The sequence below is a fragment of the Corvus brachyrhynchos genome, unplaced genomic scaffold (genome assembly GCF_000691975.1).
Source record: "Corvus brachyrhynchos isolate BGI_N302 unplaced genomic scaffold, ASM69197v1 scaffold12, whole genome shotgun sequence".
Lineage (NCBI taxonomy): Eukaryota > Metazoa > Chordata > Aves > Passeriformes > Corvidae > Corvus > Corvus brachyrhynchos.
Genome location: NW_008237885.1, coordinates 1052652 through 1078718, shown reverse-complemented (window position 1 = coordinate 1078718; position 26067 = coordinate 1052652). Strand labels below are relative to the sequence as shown.

General features: G+C 37.8%; 1 long non-coding RNA gene across 4 annotated transcripts; it reads left to right on the top strand.

Moving 5' to 3' along the window:
• The first annotated feature begins 300 nt into the window (after window positions 1–300).
• Window positions 301–26067, top strand: LOC108446303. 4 transcript variants are annotated; one of them, XR_001861451.1, is made up of 4 exons: window positions 301–1900; window positions 2620–2743; window positions 5110–5140; window positions 25987–26043. It is a non-coding gene; the product is annotated as an uncharacterized LOC108446303 (long non-coding RNA). The 4 variants fall into 4 exon arrangements; XR_001861453.1 differs by lacking the exon at window positions 25987–26043 and adding an exon at window positions 6108–6196; XR_001861454.1 differs by lacking the exon at window positions 5110–5140 and having other exon boundaries at window positions 25987–26067.

Genomic DNA, 26067 nt, shown 5'->3' with positions numbered 1-26067 from the left:
AGAAAATGCCGCTGGCCAGATCATCACAGACAGAGGTCTGTTACTGCCCGTGGAGAGAGGCTGTAATTATATGGCAGAACTGGTTGTAGCTTTGGCTTGGACATCTGAAAGGGAAGCCCTTGTAAATAACTTAGTTGGACCACATCTGTTGGATTTGCATCTTAATGTAGAGTAGAGCATAAAAGGTGATGATAATAATAATGGCTAATCATATGGTCGGGTATGGTCTGTTCACAGAAACTGCCATTCCAGACCAAGGCCTGGGGAAGATGTATTTTGAAATTGGGGAGGAGGGTGAGTAGGGGAAAGGGGAGGGAGGAGGCAAAGCGCTGCTATTTTTAAAGACTTGCAAGTTTTTCGTAGTGGGTGTTTCTTAATGTGTGTCCTGACTTTTTCAGGGGAGATTTCTAGAGACCAATGTAATGGAGTTATTTTGAACTTATTATGAAAAACACATTTTTGGTATCCTTCCATCCTTATCATTCACACATACCTTACAGAAAAACATTTTTTTCTTTAAGTAATTTGGGTAGACTTTATTCATTAATAAATGCTTTTGGTTTTCTCGTGTTTAATCATCACTATAAATTAATTTAGCCTCTGAATTTATATCTGTGGCTTTTGCAGCTTGCTTTGTACCTTGCGCTGGAGCATCTGCATTCAAACGCCAGCTGACGAGCTGTAGATAGGTGAAGCAGAATAGAAAGCAACTTGTACTTCCATAGTTACATTGACTCAGCATTGCTGAGAGTGGGTCTAAATGCTGCTCTTACTTTTCATCTGCCAGCTCTTTTACTGCAAGACTTCAGCTTTGGGCTTTTGGTCAGATAGTTTGTGCATACATTTATGCAAAGTAATCTAAGTGCAGCTGAAATCCTGAAAATTTTAATAAGCCCAGATAATTTTAATTGAGTTGAAAGGAATATGGTGCATTAAAAGGATATAGCTTCAGCAAGGGTACCAGATTTTTATTTGTTAACTTCCCTGATCTTATGTTTGTGGGTTGTGGTGGGGGTGTTATGTTTTGGAACTTAAGTTCACAGGCAGTGTAAGACCTAATGTGCTGTAGACTTAAGCTTGCATACTTTTTACCAGTTGAACCTGAAAAATGCATATTTACAGATACAGTATGCATCTGTACAAGGACTTCTCAATTATAATTTACAGTTGCAGAAAGGCAAGTCGATTAATCATAGTACTGTTTACTCAGGGGTTTTGGATAACATGTACCTGAAAATGACAACACTATGTTTATATTGATACAAAACCATGTTATAAAAACCCCTGAACTTTAGTTGCACCTGAAAACCTATTGGCCGAGTCTGTAACTGGTAGTTATCTCTGCATTTTACATATTGTCCTTGCTATTTTATTTTATTTTTGGATTAATGAATCCCTGTGTTATACCATAATTAGAGAGTAGTTTTAATTACTCTCCCAAGAAGCAGAAAAGCCAGTTGAAATTCCCTCTTTGGGTTAAGAGATGCACACTTGAGTCTTCTGCTTCCCTGATCTAAGCACTACATACCAGGCCAGTGAAGCTGAGCGACTCTTTCGCACCACCTGATGAAGCTGAGTGACCTTAGAGGAATGAATGACATGTTCATGAATGAAGGAGAGGAAACAAGTGGACCCTCACTTTACTCTGAAGCTTAGTGGTTAGAAGAGATTGCGATCACTCTTGCCACTCTAGTTTCTGTTCTCATTAAATGGCTATTTAATATTAGTGCATAAATAGGCTTAGTCTTAAATCCAGCTCTGCCAGCTTGCAGAGAACTCCCCTAATGGCAAAACGATGAAGTTTAGCTTCCTTGACGAGTGTGTGTAGGCCTTGCATCCCCTTCAGTCGTGGTGCACAGCTTTGTCAAGAATGGGGGACGTCTCCACGGCTTTTAAACAGGTAATTAAAATTCTTTCCTGGGAAATGTTGTAAATGTAAACAGTACTCCTCTTTTCAAAGTAAAAAAAAAAAAAAATTGTTTAGATCTTTCTAAGAGAGAGTCCAGGTGCTTTACCTCCAGAAGGGAGCCTGCCAGTTCTGAGTGGATAGGTGCACCCCCAGCAGCTCTGCCTAGACAGAGGAGGAGGAGGAAAAGCTTTCAGAAGTGCTCGCTGTACTCTGGGCTGGAGTTGTCTGCAGCACGGAGTGCTGCCAGAATTAGATGAAGGATCATGGTGGTACAAAATCACAGCTGCCATTCTTCTTTCTCCACATGCTTCATCTGAAATGCTTTGATCCAACCCTGTTTGGGCACCTAGTACTAGTTTCTGGACCTTGCTTGTGCCAAGTATATCCATTAAGCCTTGTTTCTTGATTCTTGCATACGCTGAGGGTTTGTACTGTTGGGAAGATGGAGTGTATATAAGGTAGCTTTGAAGACTACTTACTTGCTGTCTTCAAGAAGGATAAAGAGAATCAACTGCTGCTTTACTGCCTCCTGGTGAGGTCGTACACAAAGGATGTTACCTGTGCCTTGGTAGGTGCTGCAGCTCTGGGGCCTTCTTACTTGGATTTACAGGCTTGGCAGCAAAGAACTTTCTTGTTTATGCTGCAGACAGAACTCACCATAGTTTCAGAATGAGCTGTTTTCTGGAGAAACCTTTTATTTGTGAGAGCAGGGCTAAATTGGATGAGTGGGCCCATGCCAGCGAAGGTCTGCACTGAAGGCAGAAGAGAAGCAGTCAAAAGAACAGATTGGAAGTGGTACCCCCCCAGCTGGATGTCGAGGTGTAGAAGTAATTAGTGAGTATGCAGATTAAGTAGTGTAAATTTTATTTTTGTGGAAAAAGGAGTTGGGTGACTTCTAACGTTTTTGTGTTTATTTGTTGTGTGATTAGACAGCTCTCTAAAGAGAATCTGCTGGTATTTGTCAAATACTGAATTTTAATTTTTAATATGACTGCCAGTGTTTTTCTATTATGAAGGTATGTTTAAAACTCACTGGATATCAGTTCTAGGTGCTTGCTTAGCCCTTCAGTAATTTAATTTCTCAATCTGTACTACAGGCATTTTTATAGGGTTTTTTTTCAGTTGGACCCCATGAAATAGGAAAGTATCATTATTTCTATTCAAGCAGAAAACTAGAGCCTAGAAATAAGAACAAACTCAGAGTTAATCCAGAGTTCTTCACTTGCAGTAATTTCTCTTGATGTCTGACCTATACTTTAAGTACAGGAGTGTTGTGTTCATGTTTTAGAGACTAACAGAGCCTACTTAAAGTATTTTTCAAAAGTGCTATTTTATTCCAAGTAGTGAAAAAAACGCTTTTTCATTAATATAATGCTTTTTCTCTGGAAGAAAAAGACCAGAAAATTTATTTTATTTAGATTGGCTGAAAATGCAGACTAAATTATATATTTCTATGAAATATCACGGAAATATGTCTTTGAGTTGAGAATGTTCTTTGTGGCTGTGGTTTATGATCAGGATGAAAATCTGCCTCCCAGTCTAGGGATTCTGTGTAGTAATTTAAAACATACAAGAGATGTAATTATTGAAATTTATTAATTGTGAAATCAGCATCTTCAGTCAATAATAATTGATGTATTTAGCGACTTAATGGTGATTAAGTCTGGAAAACTATATTTGAAATTACAAATTGCTCAAAAGTCTAGTTGAAAATATTGCTTTCCAAGTACTATGAAATCGAAGTATGGGTTTTATTTACTCTTTAAACAAGGTTGAATTTTTCGCTTGTCTGAAATTCCATGTATGTTGCATTCTTATTTTAAGAAAGTATTTTTTCTACTTTTGAAAGGTAATTAGAGAATTCTTCATGAACACTGGTGTAACACCTTCAATGAAAAACACAGCTTCAGCCTTTCAGGAAGAAACACTGAAGTGTTTAGTAGAAGTGAAATATGGAAAATCCTGTTTCTTCTGACGTGTACTGTATGCAAAGCTTGACAAATGTCTAGGGATTTTCATAGGTGCTAGCTGTGTAGAGATGGCAGAAATAAGCACAGACTGAAATCCTTATGTCTTTTTTAGCAAGAGTTCTTTTTCTTGCAATAATCTTAATGTAGTGGATTGTTTTGAGTTCTCATTTTTAGGTAAAAAAAGGCAGAGTAAGGTAAAAAGCTGCGAGCCATTCTTGTGCACTCATCAGGTGGAATTTAGGACTTCATTGGAAGAACAGATTAACAGACTCTGAATCTCAACAAACATTTCTGCATGTTTAGGTACAATAGAAGAACTCTACTGGTCTCCCTTTTTCTTTTCTTTTTTTCTTGGTTAAGGGGCACCTGTGGATAGCTGTTTATCAGGGGGCAACCTCATCAATTTATAAGAACAAAATGCAAATACTTTAACATCTGTAGAGATATAAAGGAGTGGTAGACACAAGTAGTCAGTCATACCTAATTCTCTGTATATAATATCAGAACCTTCAGCTGTCTGGCCATCTCTTGTGTTTTATTGGGGAACTGATACATAGACTGTCCTATGGAAAGTGTCTGTAATAGAGTAAAACTCAGATTTGTGCTCTCATGTTTTTAAAGTAACTTTAGAGACCAAAAGAAGCATTGTATAGAGTTGAATTTTTTGTGTGTGTGCGTGTGTGAATCTACCTTCGTTTTAATTTGAAATTAATGAACTAATTATAGGTCCCTACAAGTCATACACAGACAATCCTCTAAAAAATGTCTCTGTCAGTGTGCAATCTTAAGCTATAGAAGATTATTTTAAAGTTGTTTGGCTTAAACTCAGATATTTCAAGGTGCTCATGCATCTTCAGAACATATAACCTTTAATGTTTTCCTGTAGTAACTTTTGAATTTAATTACATACTTGCAGATTTCTCTTGACTCTTCCCCCCTACACTCTCCCACTCTCACATTCTTGATAATCTGAAATACTCATATTACTTTGAATTTCTTTGAGTGGAAAATGTGAAAGCTGGAGACAATGCTTATAACCAGAATGTTCCAATGTGTTGGGGGTTTTTTTGGCTGTTTCCCTGCTCCCTACCACCCCCACAGCTCAGTCCAGATATACAATAGGTATTCCTTCCCAAGTCTTACTTGTTTTTCTCTGTAAGGTAAACTGACATGATAGTTTTCATATACAAACACTGAATGTAAATATTTTTATCCCCTCCTGCTTTTTAGGTGTTCTTTGGAGTTTTATTGAAAAAGCCAGGTAGGCAAGCTCCTTTTGTATGCGTGTTTAGTTTAGATTGTGCTAGTCTAGAGTATGGTGCTTTTTTTTTTTTTTTTTTTTTTTTTTTTTTTTTTAGATGCCTGTATCCCTTAGCATCATCTTCTGGGTTTGGGTCTTAATTGCTGCTGTAGCTTATGTTGTTGTAGAGATGTGTGGATAATTTTTGGATAGCTGCAAGTGTCAAATAGTAGAACAGTATGTGGCAAGACTTCTTAAATTTGTTTTTGGTTGTGCAATATTGCTTGATTGTGTCTGTGTTGTAAAAATGCTATTTAATGTGTTAAAGACCAAATATAACAGTGACTTTAATTGCTTTCATAACTTCATTCAGTAATATAGCATTAATGCTTGGGGTTGAATGTTTTCTATCTTACTCTTCATTAGGCTGTTTCGACACAGAATTGTGAATATTTGGAAAATTTTATTTTAAAAAGTCATTGCTCGTTAGAATTTCTTTTGAAATTTTTGCCTTTGAATTTCTGTTTTGCTGAGAGGACAGTAATTCTTTAAATACTGTTTTTTATAGCCAGCACAGTTGGCAGTAACTTTAATATTTTCTTTCAAAATAATTCTTCAGTTGGATAGTGTGTGGATAGAAACAAGTCTTGTTCTTTGGTCAAACATGAAACATTCTGGGTAACATTATGTTTAGTTAAAGCTCTTATGTTATCAGGCATGCTTTTTAGACTGAAATTTCAAAAATAGGCATTCTTTGGCTACTGAAAGTTTTTAGATGAAAATGTGAAATGTCTGAGTGGATAGATCTCTCAAAAAAAATCATTAAATCCTTCCATTAAATTTCTTTTCTAGTTTTCTTCTTACTAATTGAATGTCAGATTTTTATTTCTTGTACCTAAGAAAAAACCTGGGGTTACTGGTTATTTAATTTCTGGAGCATTGCAAGTGTTGCTCAAACAATTTTTTTTCCTCCTTGTAAATTGTGTAGGTGGTATGTGATGATAACATTTTGAGAGAGAATAGGGAAGCAATTGGGACTGCAGTGCTAAATTATCCTGGCACGTAGTGACTTGTATGAAGATTTTAAGGTAACAAGAACTGTAGCAATCTGCTTCTATGGGCTCTCTTATTCATTAGCTTGCTTCTGCTCTTTTTTTTGGGTTTGGGTTTGTTTTGTTCTGTTCTGGTTTTGTTTTCCAGAGGTTTCCAATACAGGACTAGTATTCAGTTTTTGCTACACTAAGGCAAACACTATAGTCTAGGTACAGTTTACAGTGATGAGTGCAACTTGAACACTTTCTTTGTCAATGGGTTGGATGCATTTTGGCAGCTGTGTTGTCTTAAATCCTAGTCTAGACAAGAGAATTAAAGGTGTGTTATGAGCACGTTATCCTTTCTCAACATTAATGTCATGGGACTTGCTCAGTTAGTTGGGTGCTGTACTCTTCAAAAATGCAATGGTGACAATATTTTAATTCTTGTCTTGATTAGCCCTAGACTAGGTGAAAGATCAGGTGAAGGACAAAAACAAAAAGGAGTGTTTTTAGAGTTGATTAGCTTGTTTTCAAATATCACTTTTGTCTTGTAGGTAGAGCTTTAAAAACATTAAAAATATTATCTTCTGCAAAAGTCAGGGTAATGAGGAAGACATTAAAGCGTTTTTGAAATATTAGGAAGTAATAGTGTAGGGTAGTGGTCTGTGGTAAAATAAAGTACAGTTCTTACTTTATAGAATGGTTTGGAGACTTCCCATTATTGTTCTGGTTAACAGGTAGCCTTAACTAAAAGATTAATAGTGTTTGAGATTCCCACGTGAGTTTCAACTCAACTACAATTTAATTTTAACTGGAAATAAATTGGATAAGGCACTGAACTTAAGTGCTCTGAATGTTGTGAAGAAGAGCTTTGGTCCTGGATTTCTGATTAATCGCAAGAAAGGATGCTTTCAAGAAATAGCCAAATAGGTCACCCCTAGCCTATATTCATGTTTGCTGAATTCTTAGCAAGTTTTCGTAGCAGAATGTTTGAATTGTTTGCCCTCTTACTCCTAATACAGTACTAATACTCCTAATTTTACAGTAAAGGGTATAAGCCAGGACTGATCAACCTACTTTATCTGATTAGATCTGGTTGCAGTTTCCAGCACTGCTATAACATCTTTTTAACTGCTGTACGAAATCTTACTTGAAACATTTTATAAAATAATTGGAATAATAAAATAATTTGTCTTATGTAAAAGCTGTGAACTGTATAAGACCTATCTAGAAATGCATAAATTCTCTCCTCAAGAATTCCTTTTCTTTTGAAATGTCTTTACCATGTTTTTAATTTCATTTATAAGTTTCAGAAACTCCTTGGTTTTGTTAGAACTAAACAATGAATACAAAATGTCTGGGGTTTATACCATTTTCCCCAGAATTTATAAATGAGTGGGGAAAAGAATCTGGTGGGGGTTTTTTTCACCCACCTCTGTATTTAGTGATGCAGAATGCTGAACAAGTGTATATTTTTGAACTGTGACACCAGTCGTAATCTGTATACTGCTTCTTGTAAATACATGTTTTTAGGAATGTATGTTTTCAGTCTGTGGATTACTTTCTACTGCCAAAAGAGCTTGATGTATTAATAGGTTTTCCTAGTAGCAGTCTTAAATCTCCAGGTTCAGAATTTGCCCCTCTTCTGCTGAAATAATTCTGCTGAAGACCAGTCACACAGTGGTGTTTTGTGGTTTAGTTGTGGGGGTTTTCTTAGCTTTAGGAGTTCAGGTTTTTTGGTTTTGGTTTTTTTTTCCATAATTTGGAGGGCAGAAGAGGATCATGTTGAACTATTTCTTCTGGAGGATTTTATCAGATGCCTTTCATACCCCTCTACCCCCACAAAGCAAAAAATCTAACTAGTGTGAGTGTTTTTCATTCTCCAGTTGAAGCCAGGCCTTCCATCTCACTGCTTAAGGAAGGCATCTGCTCTGTTAGTCTCAGATGCAGTTAGATTCTTGGTAGCTGACATGCAGGTTACTCCCTTCAGTGCCTGGAAGAGAGAAGAATGAGTCAACCTTCTGCTGGGTTAAGGCTGCTGCAGTCCACTGTCAAAGTCCAAGTGATAATGCGGAATGAATTCTCCCATTGCTTTCTTCCGTTTGGGTGTGGTGTTAGGTTTGGGGGGAGGGGAGTGGGGGGTTGTCAGTGTGGTACCACTTAAATCTGTTTGATCTGCTTGGATTCTTTAACAGATGAGCTCCTCAGGATGCATGGAGGCTTTGAAGGTAGAAAAGATTGGTTTTGTTACTGTACCAAATGTGCAGGATGCAGGCAGGCAATCCTGGCATCAATCTTCTGAACATGCAGTGCTCTGGAACAGATGCCTTTTTAAAATACGTTTTTCCCCAATGCCAACCTTCTCTTTTTTTGCGTTTTGTTTAGAAATAAATGAGAACTGGGCCTTACAGGAAAAAAAACCGCTAAGCTATTTTAGGTCATTACTTTAGGAATCTGCTTTGCTCCAAGGTGTGTAGTACTGTTGCGACAAACCACTCAAACTATCAAGTCATGTATGCAGAATCTTTTCTCATGAGAAACAGGCTTGGACATGGGTCAAAACACATAGAATGGGAGAGAAATGGAAGTCAGTATGTTAACATGATGCAACAGCTGACCTTTCTTGAAATACTATGATCACCTGGACCAGGGGAGTCTTCTGGTCATCATTAACTATATGGGATATCAATTTTGCATTTTTGCAGTGGCTTCCTAATCTAAAGAGAATAAGCAGTCCTGAGAAATCACTGGATTTCAGTCCTGGTACTTTTCTTTATCTTGTACATCTGTTCTTTTTCTGTTGTTTCCTTGGGATGTGTGAATCTGCCTTAATGTGTTTGTACTTATCTTCATAGTGGTACATCTTCAACAAAAAGATTGAAGAGTATTTTCTAAACCTCTCTTGCAGTTTAGTGGTTAGAACAGCCTTCTGGGAAAAGCAGATGTGAAACTCCTGTGACTAAAGGAGGTGTATGGTGCAGGTCTGTCACCCCATTGATCAGGGTTGTAACCGCTGTACTATGTTAAATGTGAGAAACGGCATTGACACCACTTGCTTTTATTCCCAGGGCTTTCTGTGGAAGTGATATCTCTTGCAGATTTGTTGAATACCTTACTATTGTTGTGTTAGTAGACTCAGTAAGCGATGTTGAGTGAATTAGGCTTCTCCAGGGACTTGGCTGCTTGCATGCCTCCTCCATAAATCTGCAGAGAGGTTAGGTGTGTGACCCTGGTTTGGTTCCAGTATATGGCTTAGATGGGCTTGCACAGCTGTAGGCCTTCCGACAGATACCTTGTTTTCACAAAAACTTTGGGTGGGTGAAGCTTTTCAAGAAATTAAGTGGTAGGGAGAAATTTTCTGGAGCAGTCTCTTAGTCATGGGTCTCTAAATGCTTCTGGAGTCCCAGTATATTTGCCTCCCTCAGTTTTGCTTTCAGACTCAGAAATATTTGCCATCAGAATGAGTTCATCTCTCTACCTTCTCCTTTTTCACATCAGTTTCATTCTGTATGTTTTGAGCAGTGAGTTTCTAAATGCCTTTGTATGACTTTTTTAGTATAGAATAAGGAGTAGGCCACAGACTTGATGATCAAATCATCCACAGCATAAGCTTAACAAGTCTTGTACTTCAGATGTCTTCCTTCTCTAAAAGGAGTTCTATGCATAGGTTATATTATATAGCTGATTGTAACATTTTATTTGGAGTAGAATCTGCTTAGGTGTCTATCCTTACATAAGTAGTTGTCTGAGGGATGATAGACTCTTTCCTAGAAAGAAACTGGAGAAGAAGATGGTATCAGGATCACTTGTCAAGAGTCCATAGAGTTTAATGTTAAGTATCAAATGGGAAGATATGTGATTAGTTTGCCTTCATAGGCATCTCTTCTGTCTATCCCTTAGTTTGTTTGTCTGCAGCCTCACTTAACATTAGAAGCTGCAGATGCTCAGCAATCTATTTTCATGCCATCTGTTTCTCCAGTAGTTGGTATAGGTTGGCCGTGTGAGAGAATCAATAGCTTTGTGCTCCTTGGTCCTCGATGTTCCAGAAAATTTAGGCATGATGGCGCATTCCAGAAGTTCATTCAATCCAAATATTCCCAAAATTCATTCAAACTGTGGAGAAGTCAGCTGCCTACTGATGTGGTGCATGTGTGGCTATGTTTAGATGGGCGTAGGGGTGAAGAGTTCTCTGCTGCCTTAGAAGATAACATAATGGATCAGCTCATAATTTTGCCTGGACTGTATGAATGGATATCTAATAGTCTTGCCTTTAGTCTGGCACCATACACAATGTACTTGTTCCATCTGGGATTTTATAACCTCTGCTTCTTACCAAAGTATCACTGTCTTATTATGTCGTTGCTGCAAATTTCTGATGAGCCTGTTTACTATCTAGCAGTTCTTAGTCAAACTTCTTGTAACTCTTTTATTTCTAATGCTCTCTGTAGCCAGATTTCATAGCAACCAAAGTCAGATGCTTGCTACCCATCAGTTGAGTCTGTTAACAACTGTTGGCAAGAAATGTTGTTCCTATTATCACTGAGTACCAGTTTTCACATTGTGGGAGTGGTCCTGCTGCCACCAGGCCTTTTGTCCCAGATTCTGCACTTACCGTGTAATTGGAGGATTCCTGGACTCCTCATCTGTGCAAAGGTGATTTTTCAGGAACTATGATGAGCAAATGCAGTCCTTGGACAGCCTTCTGGTGGATTGGAGCTACTATTCTTTTCATCTTTTTGATTTACAGTGTTGGTTACACCTGTAATTGCCAGGAGCTCAACTACTGGGCTGCAGTGATGGTTTGTAGACAGGACATGTGAACTTTAACTGAAAGCAGGGCCCTTTCTCAAGGGAAGGAAGTGACGGGCAAGATGAACCCTTAGTCACAAGACTAAACTGTAGCAGACATGTTCAAAGGGCCATTATCTCTAAAAATTATATCACAAGAAGCTGAAGATAAACATCATGGTAGCTTGATGATGGAAAGGTGGTTTATCCGGACTGCTTTGTCTTAGGTACTTTAGTATCTCTTTGAAAAAATCCGTGCAATTCAGGTTTTACCGACCGAAGTTTACCGTGTAACTCTGTTATGAAGAGTAAAACAAAATACATAGAAAGCTACCATGAGTATTTGAACTTAAAAGGTCCGAATTGCTCTGGAATGAAGGAAGAGGGAAGGAAGGTGCTATGTATTGCAGGGTTTACTAATGTGTCCCTAGGCTTGATAGGGACACATTGAGGAAAAAGAAACAACCCCGTGTTTACAAAGTTTTCACCTCTGGAAAGAATTGCTGCATTGTAGACTTTACAGAGGAAAGAAGTATGATTTTTGGAAAAAGAAAAGGTTTTCTTTCCGTGGCTTCTCAAGAACTTGGTCATTCAATGTAATTGCTGCAATTTATTGCAGGATATTGCCTTCTCTATTTTTTTCTCACTAACTATATTTGGTAAAAAATACACAAAAAGAAGGAGAAAAGCATCCTTGTTTTTAAATGACATGAGTATATTCAAGAAAGAAAACAAATAACCTAAAGGTGTGAAATCACATAACTTGGTGAATGTTGAGTTCTCCTCCAGATGGTTTTTAGTTAGAAATAGTGACTGCCATTGTGGTAGTTTCATGTGTCAGAGATGGACAATGGTAAACTCAGCCTTGGATGAAAGCTGAGAAGGCACACCTTGAATGTCCATCATTACTCTAAAATTAAGCAATTGTATTGCCTTCCTAGCTGGGATAATTAGACTGGTAATTGAAGACTACATTCTTCTCCAGGAGATGATCAAAATGCTTGCTTTGAAAGACTTTCTGTCTGTCAGCAAGAAATGCGGTTAGATTAAAAGGACTGGGAACAGTCTGGGCTTCACACCTCCACACACACCTTCAGATTAATTGGAATGGCCTTTCTGAATAGGACAACTTAATGTGGAAAAAATAATTAGTGAACTATTTTCAGGAAATTCTAGTTACCAATTAGTGATTCCATGAAGAAGGTGTAATGGACACGGGGGGGTGTGTACAGTACCTTTAAACATAATCTCTTTCTTAAAAGAAAACTGACTTTTTCACATATTTCGGTATTTTTCAAATATTTTATACTGTTACTTTTGAGGGTTAAGTATACAAATTATCATCCTTTCTGTACCTAAAATGTGACAAATAGACATGTAAACATTGGGGTAATACTTTCTTTCTTCGAGTAAAATAAAGTACATGTTTTTTAAAAATTAAGTTTGCACAGAAAGAGAGACAGTTAAAATGTCTGTGTATATACACAAATTACACACATATGTACACAAGGGTTTTTCAGTTTTTTAGCCATCTGGGGTCAGGACTCAGGATAAAAGGAAAAGAAATGGATTCTATCAGGATCTGCAGTCATCTTCTATTTAAAATAATTTAAAATAGGCTTTGTTTACATGTGAAAATTTTTTCACCAAATTACTTCTAAACAAGTTTGTTTAAACCAATGTAAAGCCACATTGTTTGTCTCATACCTAATTTGAGCAATATTAAAATTAGTATCCATGTGGGAATTTGCAGCATTTTAAAGAAGTTTCTTGGGTTAGCCTGGCTTGTTTGTGTTTTCTCCCTCTGAAAAAAAAAATTATGTCAGTAAGAAACATAGACTCTTTTTTTTGTTCTGTTTGCCTCTCTCACACACTCATGCATGGGTTGCTTTCTCTGTCAGCAAGCAGGGCCTGTCGTCCCTGTGAGCTGGGCTGAGGAGCCATCTCACTGGCTCACACCAGCCATCAGCCGGCACACAGCCACCGGCAAAACGCCAGCGTGGAGCTGCTCCGGTGCCCCGGGGATGCTGACAGCCGGAGCCTTGGGCTCTGACCCTGGGCTGCTGACACAGCTTTGGCACAGCCAACGCAGCCAGGTGCCCAAACCCCCAGAGATGCAGCGGTCTGGTGGTGGTAGAGGAGTCCCAGGGGCCAACCTTGCTGATAGGGTTAACAGGTACAAGATAAAACAGTCTGCAGGGCTGGCTGGCTGCCACAGAGTGTCTTTCGTGGACAATAAAATGGCTGTCAGGCAGGTTAGTAAAACTCTTCTGGGAAAAAGGAGCTTTTTATAGCCTAGACTAGACCCAAGGAAATTAACATTTATACAGTAGTTAAAATATAAATAGCTCGACATCTGAGATGATGAGTATATCTGAGCTCCTCGTTATAGCTGGCTTCATTTTGATAGTTAATCAAATATTAGATTTGAGATTGTACGTACACACATGTATGTATGTGAGGAAAAGTAAAATGTTTAGATTTCACTGTTTTACTAGATACCCTGTATTTCATGTCATCTTATAAACAAGTTCTTACTAAGAAATTTTGGGATATTAGAATGGATTATATTCACAACACTGATTCAGAATGAAGTAGTCTGTTGTTTTTCTTTAATTGGTACCTGTCTTATGGTAGAAAGAGTGAAAAAATCTAAGAAAATTATTTCTGAAGTTTATGCTCAAGATAGAAAGGAGGTTATCAGTAAATTGTTCTCTAATACCACATAGAGGTAGTATGCTGGGAGGCAGTATTTTGTATTTGAAGATGAACCAAAATTTATTTTAATAAGAACAAACAAGTAACAAACAATCAAAAAATCCTGACAATTCTGAAGCTCTTATTTTGGTCTGTTCACCTTTAGATATGGAAACAGTTTCACTTAGCAACATGATAAACACTTTTTGAATAAAATTTATGGAGTTAGAAAGTTGAGTTGTTGAAGATGGAGGTGACTTCTTAAACCTGTGGAGAATAAAACCATCTTAGTGTTCTTTTTATTCTAACATTGCAATTATTTATATCAGGCATATGCTAATTAGATAAATTGTTCTGTAAGATAAGGGCCACTGACTTTCTAAAGTCATGGCAGAATGCTTTTGCTTACCAAGTTGAAAACCAAATGTTCTGGTAGAAACTTGGCAGGAGTGAAGAGGCTTTCAGAGCATCTGCTCATGATACTAGTCAAGGCCTTGGATTTGTTCTTTGTTGGTAGAGGAGGGTCTGACTATGGTCAAAAGGATATTAAATCAGAATACTACTTCTGCAGTAAAAGAGAAAATGATAGCATTTATCCTGTTTTGTCCTGAATTGGTTCAATGTATCAGCGTGATGGTCACTTGCTTAGAGTTTCTGTAAAATAGTCCATCTTCTGAAAAATATCCAGAGTTGTACCCTAATTATACCATTGCAAGGAAGATCTGTCTCAACAGGGCATTTTTGCAAAGTTTTTTTATATGCACTGTAGGATGTTTTTATTAGCTTGAAGGACATTAAGCTGTGTTCTTCTTTAGTTTCTAGGGCAACGAAAGTCTATTCTTTGAACTAGACGCACAAAGTCTTTTCAGGCTATGCAGTATCATAAAAACTCTAGTATCTACCTGCCTTAGCTTCTACATGGAGACTGATGAGAGAGCAGAAATTCAGGCCAGGTTGTTTGCCAATTAGCCCTATTATTTTTGTTTTACTTTTTCTTAAGTTTTAGTGACGTGTAGCTAGGTTCATTGCAAAAGGTCAAATTCTTTAAAAAGCAAGTAAATAAAAGCCTCTGTGGAACTGCAGTTTGTATCAGTATGTAATGCTCGATTCTGCATACTAGATCATGGCAGTCAGATTATCAGAGGTGAATTCTGTGACCTAGGCTTGCATTTGTTTTCAGAGGCCATACGTGGATAGTGCTGAAAGTCAGGAGCACAGATTTTTTTGGAGTAAAAGTATCTTACCTCAGCATGGAAGAACAACTGTTTCTTTCCCTGGGTTTCTGACTGGACAGGACAACACAGTCATTCCTGGACTCTAATCCTTTGGAAGCAAGTGATGCTACTAAGAAGGTTTTGAATTAATTGTTAGGCCTATTCTTGAAGACTGCAAAAGTGTAATTTTAATGAGCTAGAGAAAATCCTATTAGCATAGTTTAAACAAGTTTTGCAGTGGAATTTTTATCAGTGATTATAATTTGGTTAAAGTAATATAAGAGTGTGTTGGCTTTGAAGAGTGAACTAATACTTAGAGGACTATAGTCTTCTGGCCCTTTTAAAATGCATATGCATTTGACTATTTTTGCTATTTTTACTTTATGTATCCACTAAAAAGTTTTGCTTTTTATAGTTTAAATAAACAAGGATAAAGTGTTTGAAGTTGTCATTAACTTATGCTTGAGCTTTAGGTAATTCTGCAAAATCTGGTTAGTTCATTTTGCTTTCAGAATTCTAAGATATATGTCTATCTTGAGACCTGTAAGTATGATTATCACTTCCTCTACATAAATTAATAGCTATAAATATTTATATAACTTTGTCATTTGTTTCTCAGCCCATTTTCCATGTAAGAAAGCCTTATGCAACTCAGTTGTCCGTGTGTCTCATCTTCCTCCATTACCTGTCAGTAAGTTTTGAATTCTGCAGCGAAGTTAAACTAAATTAAACATTATTAGGACAAATTCCCAAAGAGATTGTGCAAGGCCTGTCCTTGGAAGTGTTCAAGACTGAGCTGTGCATGGCCCTGAGCAAGCTGGTTCAGATTTCCTGGCTAACCTTGCTCTGAGCAGGGGGTTGGACTGGAGACTTCCCAAGGTCCCTTCCTGCCCAGATCAACATCTGGAACAAATGAGAAATCTAAATAATGATTAAGTTCTGTCAGAATTGTTGGTGGGAAAGACACACTGTCACTGCTGTAGTTATGGAGGAAACGGGCACATGCTTAATCCTAATTGTGGACTGGAGAACGGTGAGTGGAAAAGTTGTAGGCAGAAGGAAGAACTAGAGCTTTAGACAGCAGCATTGATACTCTATAAGAAACTAGACCTACCACTGTACTCATAAATTACTTTACAGACTCTGTGCTTTATACAAAGTCTGGATGCTGTCTCAGCTTTTCCAAAAGGATTATTAAGAGTATTTTATTGCAAGGATTTTTCTTTAGGCCAGCTACAGGCATAAACTTTGATATATCTGAGTTGGTACAAATCTGTTTAGTCACTTTCTTCTTCCTCCCTCACCTTTGTCAGTGCTTGCTTGTACAGGAAGTTGTACAGTATATTTTAAAATATTACAGTGGCTTAGATAAACATTTGCATATCAAGATATGCTTCTGACAGAAATTTCTGGTGACAAAGCATGTATTGATGGGTAACTGGTAATGCATTTTAGGGTCACTGTTGAGTTCTTTTGAACACAGCAATGTAATAACTTTAAGCTATAAAACAATTATAATCCATAGATTGTATGATGTGCAAGAGGCTCGCATTGCTTTTAATAGGTATCTGCATTTTTTATTGCCTTTGCAAAGGGACCTGTTTCAGTCCCACATCATCAGAATAGGCAGGCTTTATGACCTTGTAGAGTTTTGTACAGAGGTGCAAGGAGGAGGAGAAATCCCTCAATGTCAGCATATGTTTTAAGATATTGTGGGCCTTTGCAGTTTCTGCTCAGGCCGGTGGTGTTGAAGCGAGGTAACAGCCTTGACTTTGTCCCGAAAGCTGGTGTTCTTGCTTCAAGGCACACCTAATCCACTAGCTTTATTCTTTCTGCTGACAGATTTGATGTTGTCACGGAATCTGCCCTAACGTTCTAAATAATTGTAAAGAAATCCCAAAATGTTGTGGTGTTACATAACCTACTGCTGAGAATAGCTGGGATGCAGGGTGCTTTTTCACTTGAAGAGCAGGCAAAACTGCTACTGCATCCTTCAAGATGTTCAGATTGCCTCCATCACTAAGGATGGAAGGCCTCAGAAGTGTTTATGTGCCATAGGTAATAGAGATTAAAGCTGACAACTCTTTTCTTCAGATGGAGAGCAGAGGTACAGAGTTCATGGGACTTGCTAGAAATTGCACAGGAGGTCTGTAACAGGGTGTGAAACTGAACCCACATCTCTTAAATCATGTGTCAGCATTCCTCTTGCTTGATGCTTCATGTCTTTGCTGTAAGATATCAGTGGATAAAGTTCAATTGTAAGTGGCCATGTCTGAAAAAAATTGGTCATTTAGAAGCAATGGGGTTTTTTTGAGACTTCAGAATATAAAAAAAAGATAGGTGGTAGTCTCTTTAATTTTAGAATCTTCTATATGTTGCACATTTGGTAGGTACTGAAAGCCTTGACATATCCAGTCATGCTCATTGTATTGGAATAAACGTTAGTATATTAGCATGGATATGGCTTAAAAATATTCAAGGTAAGAAAACTAATGTGGTTATTAAGAATAATTTTCAATTATGGATGCAAAGCTTAAATATTGAAATGTGAGGCCTAATTTTCAAAATGTTGAGCCATTCCTACAGCTAGTAGCAGTAAATTAAAAAAAATTAGATGATCAGCTTTAATGTCTGGAAATTTTTTGAGCAAGAACTTTTTTGTATTTAAGGAACCATAACATGCCTCATAATCTGTTAGTATCTTGACAAGTAGACTTCTTTCAGTGTGAACTGAGTAGAGAGACAGGAGCTAGATGAAATTGGTGAGGCTGTGGGAATCTCAGATTTGTAGGACGTTCTGATTTTCTTGTTGATTTTAGAAACAAGAAAATTATTCACAATGGGAAAAGTCAGGTAAAACATTTGCCTTGTATTTACTTGTGGTTATTGCTTCTTTTTTTTATTAAGCTATACCAAGGAACAGAAAATTCCCATTCGAAAATTCCAGTGTTTCTGAGTTGCTAAGTGTGGCAAGCATTTCAGGATTTCAACAAGATGATGTTGATGCTCGTTTGTGTAAAATGAGAATTTTGATTGGCATAGAGAGGGAACTCAAGGATTAAAATCTTGTTTGGATATGCTCCTAGCAAACCTGCTGCTAAGCAGGTAGATTTTATATATCCCTTAGAGTCTTTCCAGTCTTGATAATAGACTTCAGTGTTAGCTATGAATTTTAATGATAGATGCTAGGGAGAAGTGTCCTTTTTAAGGTGAAAAATAACCTCTTGTCTGTGAAGGCTTTTGAGCATCTGAAACGGCAGTAGATGAGAACTGAAGCTACTTGTGTCTTTGGCTCCTTGTTATCATCCCCAGCGGTCAGAGTGCTGTTTTCCTTCACCTGTGCCAGAGCCTTACTTCGAGGGGAACAGACAGTGTCATGGGATGTAGTTTAAACATTCATGGAGTTCTGCAAGCTTAATGAGAAAATGTCTCCCTAACATCTTAATGATCAGGGACCTTTTTTTCAGGACTTACTTTAGTGACTAGCAAACCCTTAAGACATGTTGATAAGACATTTGAATTTTCAGATGTTCTTGACATTTTACCTTAAAAGCTGAAGGCAGAGCTGATGGAAGCTGTATCTGCAGTGACTTGCAGAAGCAGGCTGAAAACATGGAAGGAGTTTATTGTTATTCTGGTTCCCCTATGAAATCTTAGATGCGGAAAATCCTCTGTAGATGAGAATTTTTCGCTGAAGTGATCGGAAATGACCTGTAAAGATCTTTGGTGTCCTTCATACAGGGATGATGTGCATCATTCTGTTGCAGCAAGGGAATGTAGGTTTACCAGATGGCCTTTAAGTGTGTATTACGTTGTACCATCCGTGGTTCTTGTCCCTTGGAAGGTCTCAGCTGTAAGCTGCTTAGGAATAATGTGTGTAATAAGTGCTTTGGTTGAAAAGTGCTTATTGTACCTGTTGGGAAGCAGATATTTATAGTGCTTCTGTATATTGTGGTTGGTTGTTCTTTCTTGGGCTTTTGGTTGGAAGGGAACTATTTCCTCTTATTTCTTACAAGCACAGCACCAATGGTGAGCCAAACTGGCACTGGTTGAGACTTTTTCTAGACCTTGAAACCAAACTGGAAAGTGAAGCCAGCTAGAACACCCACAGAACTGAACCGGCTTTAAAGTATTTTATTTAAGCTGAGGTGGTTATTTCCAGAAAGTTTCATGTACAAGAACAGAGTTTTTGAAGCCTTTTCAAAAGTGATATGGCACAGTATTTATTATTCTAATATTATCCTCCCAAGCTGTTTTACAATTATTATTTAATTTGCTGTCCTATGAGTAAGTAGAATTATCATGACTTTATATACCTCAATCTATCCACCTGAAGAGTGTGTTTTCCCAAAGGCTATGTAAGGAGTTCATGTCAAAGCCTAGAATAAAGTGTTAGATCCCAGTCCTGCAATTAGGCCATACACTGTTCTTTATAGCAAACTAATTCATGACTCAGCCACCTAATTGCAGTGGGACTTCCAATAAATTCTTTAACATCTACTCGTTTATAAAAATGATTTTAAGACCATTTTTTTAGTTGGGAGTTGTTGCTTAAGAAATTAAATCATTACACAATATAGCTTACAAAACTGAATATTAAATGCAATTAATTAGTAAACTGGAATGACTTGTTTGCATCAGAATCGTGGGAGTTTTACAGCTGTTCTGTATGCTTTTGCCTGAGAAGTTGTAATAATTTCCATTAGAGGGAAAAGTGCTCAAACTTTGCAGAAAACTGGCTTTGTTTAGGTTTGAGTATCTCTCTGACACATTTACAGGTATTGACACATCTTCATTGGTATATATTTGCAGAAGTCCATGGAAACATAACTCTGCACAATGAGCCCCTAATGGTTACAGTTTTTAAAGCTACCAAAATACAAAGAATAAGGGTTTGGAAAAAGTGAAATATCTCCTCTGAGTGTCTTAAGGTAGTAATAGCTTCAGAGATAGATAGATAGATAGATAGATTCCTGGTTATTCACAGAATCAATTAGGTTGGAAAAGGCCTTTGAGATTATCAAGTCCAACCTGTGACCTATAACCACCTTGTCAACCAGACCATGCCACATCCAGTCTTTTCTTAAAAACCTCCCTCAAAGGACACTGACTCCATCACCTCCTTGGGCAGCCCATTCCAATGCCCAGTCACTCTTTCTGTGAAGAACTTCTTCCTAATGTCCAAAAGATAGATAGATAGATAGATAGATAGATTTCCTGCTGCTTTGGTTCAAGAATTGGTAGCTTCAACAAAGGGTTAAGATGGTTTTCTCCTTGAAAATTCTGTGGTATTGCTTCCTTTCATCCTGATGTTTGAGAGGCTCAGAATCAGTCTGGGGAACACTCTGTGCCTTTTCTTATCCTCCATAGCTGATGTGAGTTTTAACTATCGAGGATTCTGCATTAAATATCCAAGTAATTATGTGAAAGGGATTAGAAAAAGTCTTGATAGTTACACTTGGAATATGTTCTTCCTCTAGATGGGGAAACTGCACGTTCAAGTTATGACAGATTTTACTGCAGGCAATCAAAGTTTGCAAGTTAGGTTATGAAAGGGTATTTAGTTACATTTAGTGTGAATTTGTAAATAACCTAATCGATTTAACTGTCGTTTCTGGTGCTTTATTTCATATGACCCAGAATTCTTTTGCTGTGTATTTTGGCAGGATTCATACCAGAAATTTTTTGTAAGTCTAAAATGAAGAATAATTATTGTTTACTGACTTTTTGATGTAATTTCCATCACTAATATCTTTATCCCTTAAATTAATTTCCTTTTTGAAATCTATCAAAAGTGCCAGAAATGCATTAAAAAAAAAAAGAGAGAAAGATGTGTAGAAGGTGATGAAGGTAATTTAGTACTGGAGAGTCCTTTTGATTATTAGTAATACTTACCATGTATAGATATCTTTTGTATTTCAGTGGTCCCAGTATTTATCATATAAAGCTGTAATCATGCATCTTTCCAGAAACTTCAACAGACTTAAACTTGTTATAAGAAATAGTCTTTAAGAGTACACAGTAATCTCTTGATTTGCTTTTATTACACAGAATTATTTGGTTTAAAATATTTGTGTCTGATATGAAGCTCAGGAAAAAATCCTGGAAAAGATACAACACTTCCAGAATGTGAAATTAGAAAACAGGAACCTGTTTGGACTTGTTAAGATCTTCTCTACTGACTAGTACAACTCACACACACAGAGTTTAGGGGTACTAGGCAATCTCTACCACTCTTTAAGGGAATCAAATCAGTTTATTAGCCTTGGTGTATGTTTGGTTTGTTCGTTTGTATTTTTTTAATTCTTGCTCTTTTAGTCTTCATTTTTATTATCTTTTCACTGCACATTGTCTTTGTTTTTATCTTTATCCAATGACGGCTCTAACCAGAAATCTGAGAAGTACCTTTTAAAAGACATTCAGATGTGAAGTCAGGTACTGCCCATGTTTTTCTCCTTCTGGGTATGATTGGAGGTGGAAAAACTGTGAGGTAAAAGTCTCTGAAGATTATTTTCATATCATTCATCTTGAAGCTTTCTAAATGTTTTAAGCTGTTATTCAAAGTTTACACAGTAATCTAAACAGATGCGTGTGCCATAAGATAAAATTTAGAAACTATTTATTGCCATGTGACGTGTAAGGCTGTGTGGTCAGTGGTGTATAACTGGTCTACATAAAACATTTGAAGTTTGTGTATTTATTGATTACATGTGGCTGTGGTGTCCATCCTCAGGAAAACTGAGGGACTTACTGTGGGCTATTGGTTCCAGGTGCTCATTAAAGATGGGTAACAGTGGGTTTTAGCACTGAATAGTTATCTAGGACTGGGAAATACATTCTGATTGTCTTTTTTGGAGCAATGACTGTACCTTGTCAGAAGTGATATCCTGGATATGATGGCATTTTACTCTGCACCAGTGCCTTTCATAGGGCTGTAAATGACTGCAGTCATGTTATCTCTTCAAGAGTCGCTGCTGCTCAGTGTCTGTCATATTGGAGCTAAAGATAGTGAGATCATTAAAACAGGGTGAAGTGCCTTGTTCTTTAAACGTGTTCTGCAAACATGTGTAATTGGTCTTGCAAAAATTTGTTCCTGAAGAGGTCTTGAAAAGCCAAGCCTTCCCCTGCTATATTTGAGAGTTTTTCTTACAGGCTCTGCTATGATATTTGCCCTAGAATACATACTGTGCTGCACTGATACTGACAAAAGTGGCAGCAATTCTTATTTTCAGGTGGCCCTTGTGCTTTTCATTAGAAATGATCAGTGCTGCTCAAAGCTTTTCAGCTATATTGAGAAAATTGGATTTTCCTGCTCCTGAAATGAGGAGCAGAACTGTGCCACTTTCCCATTGCTAAGGGGACAGGCACGGGCAGATGGACTGCAGCAAAAGGCAGAACTTCTGCCCAGCTCCCACTGTGGACTGAGCTGCTCTCCCCGTGATGGGAGGAGCAGCCTGGATTCAGGACTTCAGTATAGGTGATGGGGTTTTAGCCTCTCTTGCTCTGCTAAAAGTATTTGTGAGTAGGTTAGATCCTACCAGAATCTTTTGGTAGGATTTGTGAATTCCTATGTTTGATATTTGTGGTTGTATGGAAGGGTTCTGCGTTGCTGCTTGGACGTTGCAAGGTGGCTCTTTTTGTTTGTTTGTTCATTTTTTTCCTTTGTAAAGCACCTGTTTTTCTCTTGGGCCACTGAAATTCAACAGGGTGAAAAGCCCATGAGGAAGAAATGTTCTTCTTCCCTTCGTATTTCATTACAATCATGTAATTCCCCCACATCTGAGAAATCTCCCTTCCCTTGGTGGGCCTGTGCTGCTGCACACCACCTCAGTAATGGGTGTGCAACATCTGGCTGGTCAAAGCTCTGAATATCAAGTGGGGTCTCCAAATCCAAGCAGAAGTTGCCTCCAGTGAGATCAGCAGCTGTAGTAAGGAGAGTATTGAGCCAGGGGTCTCCCCCATACTCATCATAAAAAAATTTGCCCAGGATACTAAGTGAGGCAGGAAATTCTGGCAGTGTTGGGGGGTAAAGGGTGCAGAGCTAGCTTGAACTTCAGAGCTTGTAGAGCTCGATTTAGTCAAGGGCTAGATTTTCCACACCAGAGCTCAAAAACTGGGAAGTGCAGTGCAGAGACCCTTAGGACTCTGAATGAAGACACACAGTTCATCATCCTCTTGGTACTTGGGGAATGTGATACACAGAAGTCTGGTCTAACTCCCCCTGCCCAGCTTGGGTCTGGCAAGACTGATAATGAGCTGGAGCTCATAAGCCCATACCAGAGCCAGTCTTCTGCTTGGTATCCATGGACTGTTTTTCCATTATTTGCTGTATTCTAGGTAGTAGACACTGAATTTTCTATGTAGAAAGACATAATTGTTTGTATATATTATAAACGAGCATAAGTATATATAAAAATCTAAAGTATATGTCACACAGAATATATATGTATTATATATATATAATGTATTTTCTCTGTAAACTTAACTACTCAAAATCTAGGTAGTACAGGTATGTAGTCTGCAAGACCAACTTTATTTTTTATAAGAAGACATAGTGAGAGCTTTGCAGAAACACTTTCTTACACATTTCAGTATTGTAAAGTTATTGGTTATTGGATGAATCTGAATTGTAAGGTAAGACTATTGACTGTAGGATCTCATTTTAGGTGGTGAAGGTAGCTAGTGAATTGGGTAAATGCAACAGGGAAAGCAATACAGAAGTTTGCTTCTATCTGTTCCACCTAATAGTTGCTAGATGTCCCTGTGCAAATAAATTAAATTAAGCTTTTCACATCTTTTCTGTCAGCTCATCAGTTTTTTCTGTTCTTCAGTATGAAACGTCAGTGTTTCCACTGCTCAATTTCCAGGTGCTGAGTACTCATAGCATACAGACTCTCAGATACTTAGCTGCCCAGCTTTTCTAAGGTTCCTAAATCTTTTAAGCACTTGAATGTTTCAGAGGAACTGACTATAGCTGCAACAAGTGTGTATGTGTTTCCTCATGTGTTTCTCAACAAATTGGAGTGATCTCACAAAACTGAAAGGGGTGGTCTTGTGTTTTAATTCTGGCTCATATATTTCTTCACTGGGCATTTCTCAAGCACCTGCTTTGAATTTCTCAATTTTACCAGAGGGCAAGCCAGTGGGGAGTGAGAGGAAGTTCAGGGCCCTCAGATATCAAGAAATGCAGTGAAGGTGTACATGATTCCATTTCCACTGAAGGGTTTTTTTAATGCTGTATAGCAAACAGAACAGGACACATGCTTCTGAACAATAAAGATAAGACGGTAATTCAATATTTCTTTTTATCTGTTGAATGCCATCCATCTTATGTAATTAAAGACTATGCTGTCTTGTGTTTAAACTCAGGAGGACAGATTTCAAGATGCTTGTGTGTATTTTGGTACTTAATTAATGACAGCTTGCTCTTGCAGGAGTTCCAAGGGTATCATTGTGCTAAACACTTCATATCTACGGAGTAAGAAGTGGATTGTATCTCTTCAGATGGTAAATGAAGGCAGGATAAATGGTAAAAGTGAGGGGAATTGTCTACAATTATCGATGACAGCCCTAGACTATGGGCTAGTTAGCAAAGTTAGTTAGCTTCCCTTAGTTAGCAAAGAGGCATAACAAAGTTTAGAATTTCAGCTACATTTTACGTCATAGTTGGACAAATTTTTGATACTAGTCTGGTGATGTAAGAGTTGCTTATGTGGTTTGAGACATTATTGGCCTTTTATCCTTTCTGACTCTGGAGGAGCCTGCTGTCCCTGCTGCAGAGCCAGCAGGAGCACACAGGTTACCTTTTTCAGTGCAGAGCGGTGACAGACAGGGAAACAGGCTGTTTCCCTCAACCAGCTGAGGCAGGTGCACCAGCACTGCTCTGCTGCCTTGCTTGGCAGGAAGGGGGAGACGGGTGGAAGGGATGAAGAAGGTGTAATAGGTGGCTTAAGGATGGTGTCATCTTCAGCTGCTGCAGGTGTCAGCTGCGTCTTTTGTCCACAGTCCAGCCTTACTCCAGTGATTTGACTCAAAGCAATGCTACTAAGATAATATGAAGGAGAAAATCAGGTTTAAGTTAAGAAGGTACCATCTTGCTTCTCTTAGGTCTGGTTTAAGTGCTAAAAGTCATAACTGGTTTTTCTCTCAGTCCTAGTTGCTTTCATGAGAAAACCTGAGTAAGAGTATTTTGGAAGTAGGCCCAGTGTTTTCTTCTCTCTTTTCTTTTCTATGGCAAATATGTAAATTTAAAACCTGATGGAACTTAGTTTCATGTCTGAAGAAAGGTATGAATGTGAGGATGGGGGGAAAAAAAAAAGGCAGACATTTCAATTTTGTAAAAAATTTTGGCAAGGATCCCTTCACAGGGAGGTGCAAAGTAATAAATTCCTTCATAGTTATATGATCTGTTGTGCTGTCCAAGTTGATTATGACGCAGAACTGTGATAGTGTTGCCTGGAACTTAATTTTGATTTTTATTTGTCTCTTCAACTTGTTTAAGTGGCATAATGATGCGAATGCTGCATGAGAGAGATACACATTTTGTATTACCTAGTACTTGTTTTTATATAGCAATACTTCTGTGTGTATGCAGTACTTGAAGTGGATTACATTTCCTAAAATAAGGAATTAATTTACTGGTCCTTTGGTTTTGTCTCATTTATTGCTATTCAGAGAGTTCTGTGTTTATTGACCAAAGGTAAATGTAGCCTGAAAGGGAGAGTGTTGCATCGTTATCCCAAGCAGGAGATACAAAATACCTTCAGGGAGAAGGAGGATGTAAAATGTTGAAGGGAGGGTTTGATGTCCATCCTGTTCTCACACATGGAGATTGCAAACAGAGAAAATAGTAATATATGCCTCATTTTTGTAGTGTGGAAGTTTTCCTGGAGGGAAGGGAAATTCAGAGGAGGAAGATTTTTGTAGAACTTTTAAAGCTCTGAGGGGAACAAGATGTGCAACAAATAGCTAGAATGTGAAATATGCATTTTTTCAAATGCGAAATTTTAAGATTATCCAAATGTCTCTTTCCTGTTGGGTCTGTACTGTTTGCAAATAGATTTTTTTTTTCTTTAAGAATGTTGCCATTTTTTAAAATATAATTATTGTTGTTGTTTTTGTTTTTAAACTGTAGGTATGAGAAGGTGCCAGTAATTCTGGTTGGTAATAAAGTGGACCTGGAAAGTGAGAGAGAAGTATCATTGAGTGAAGGCAG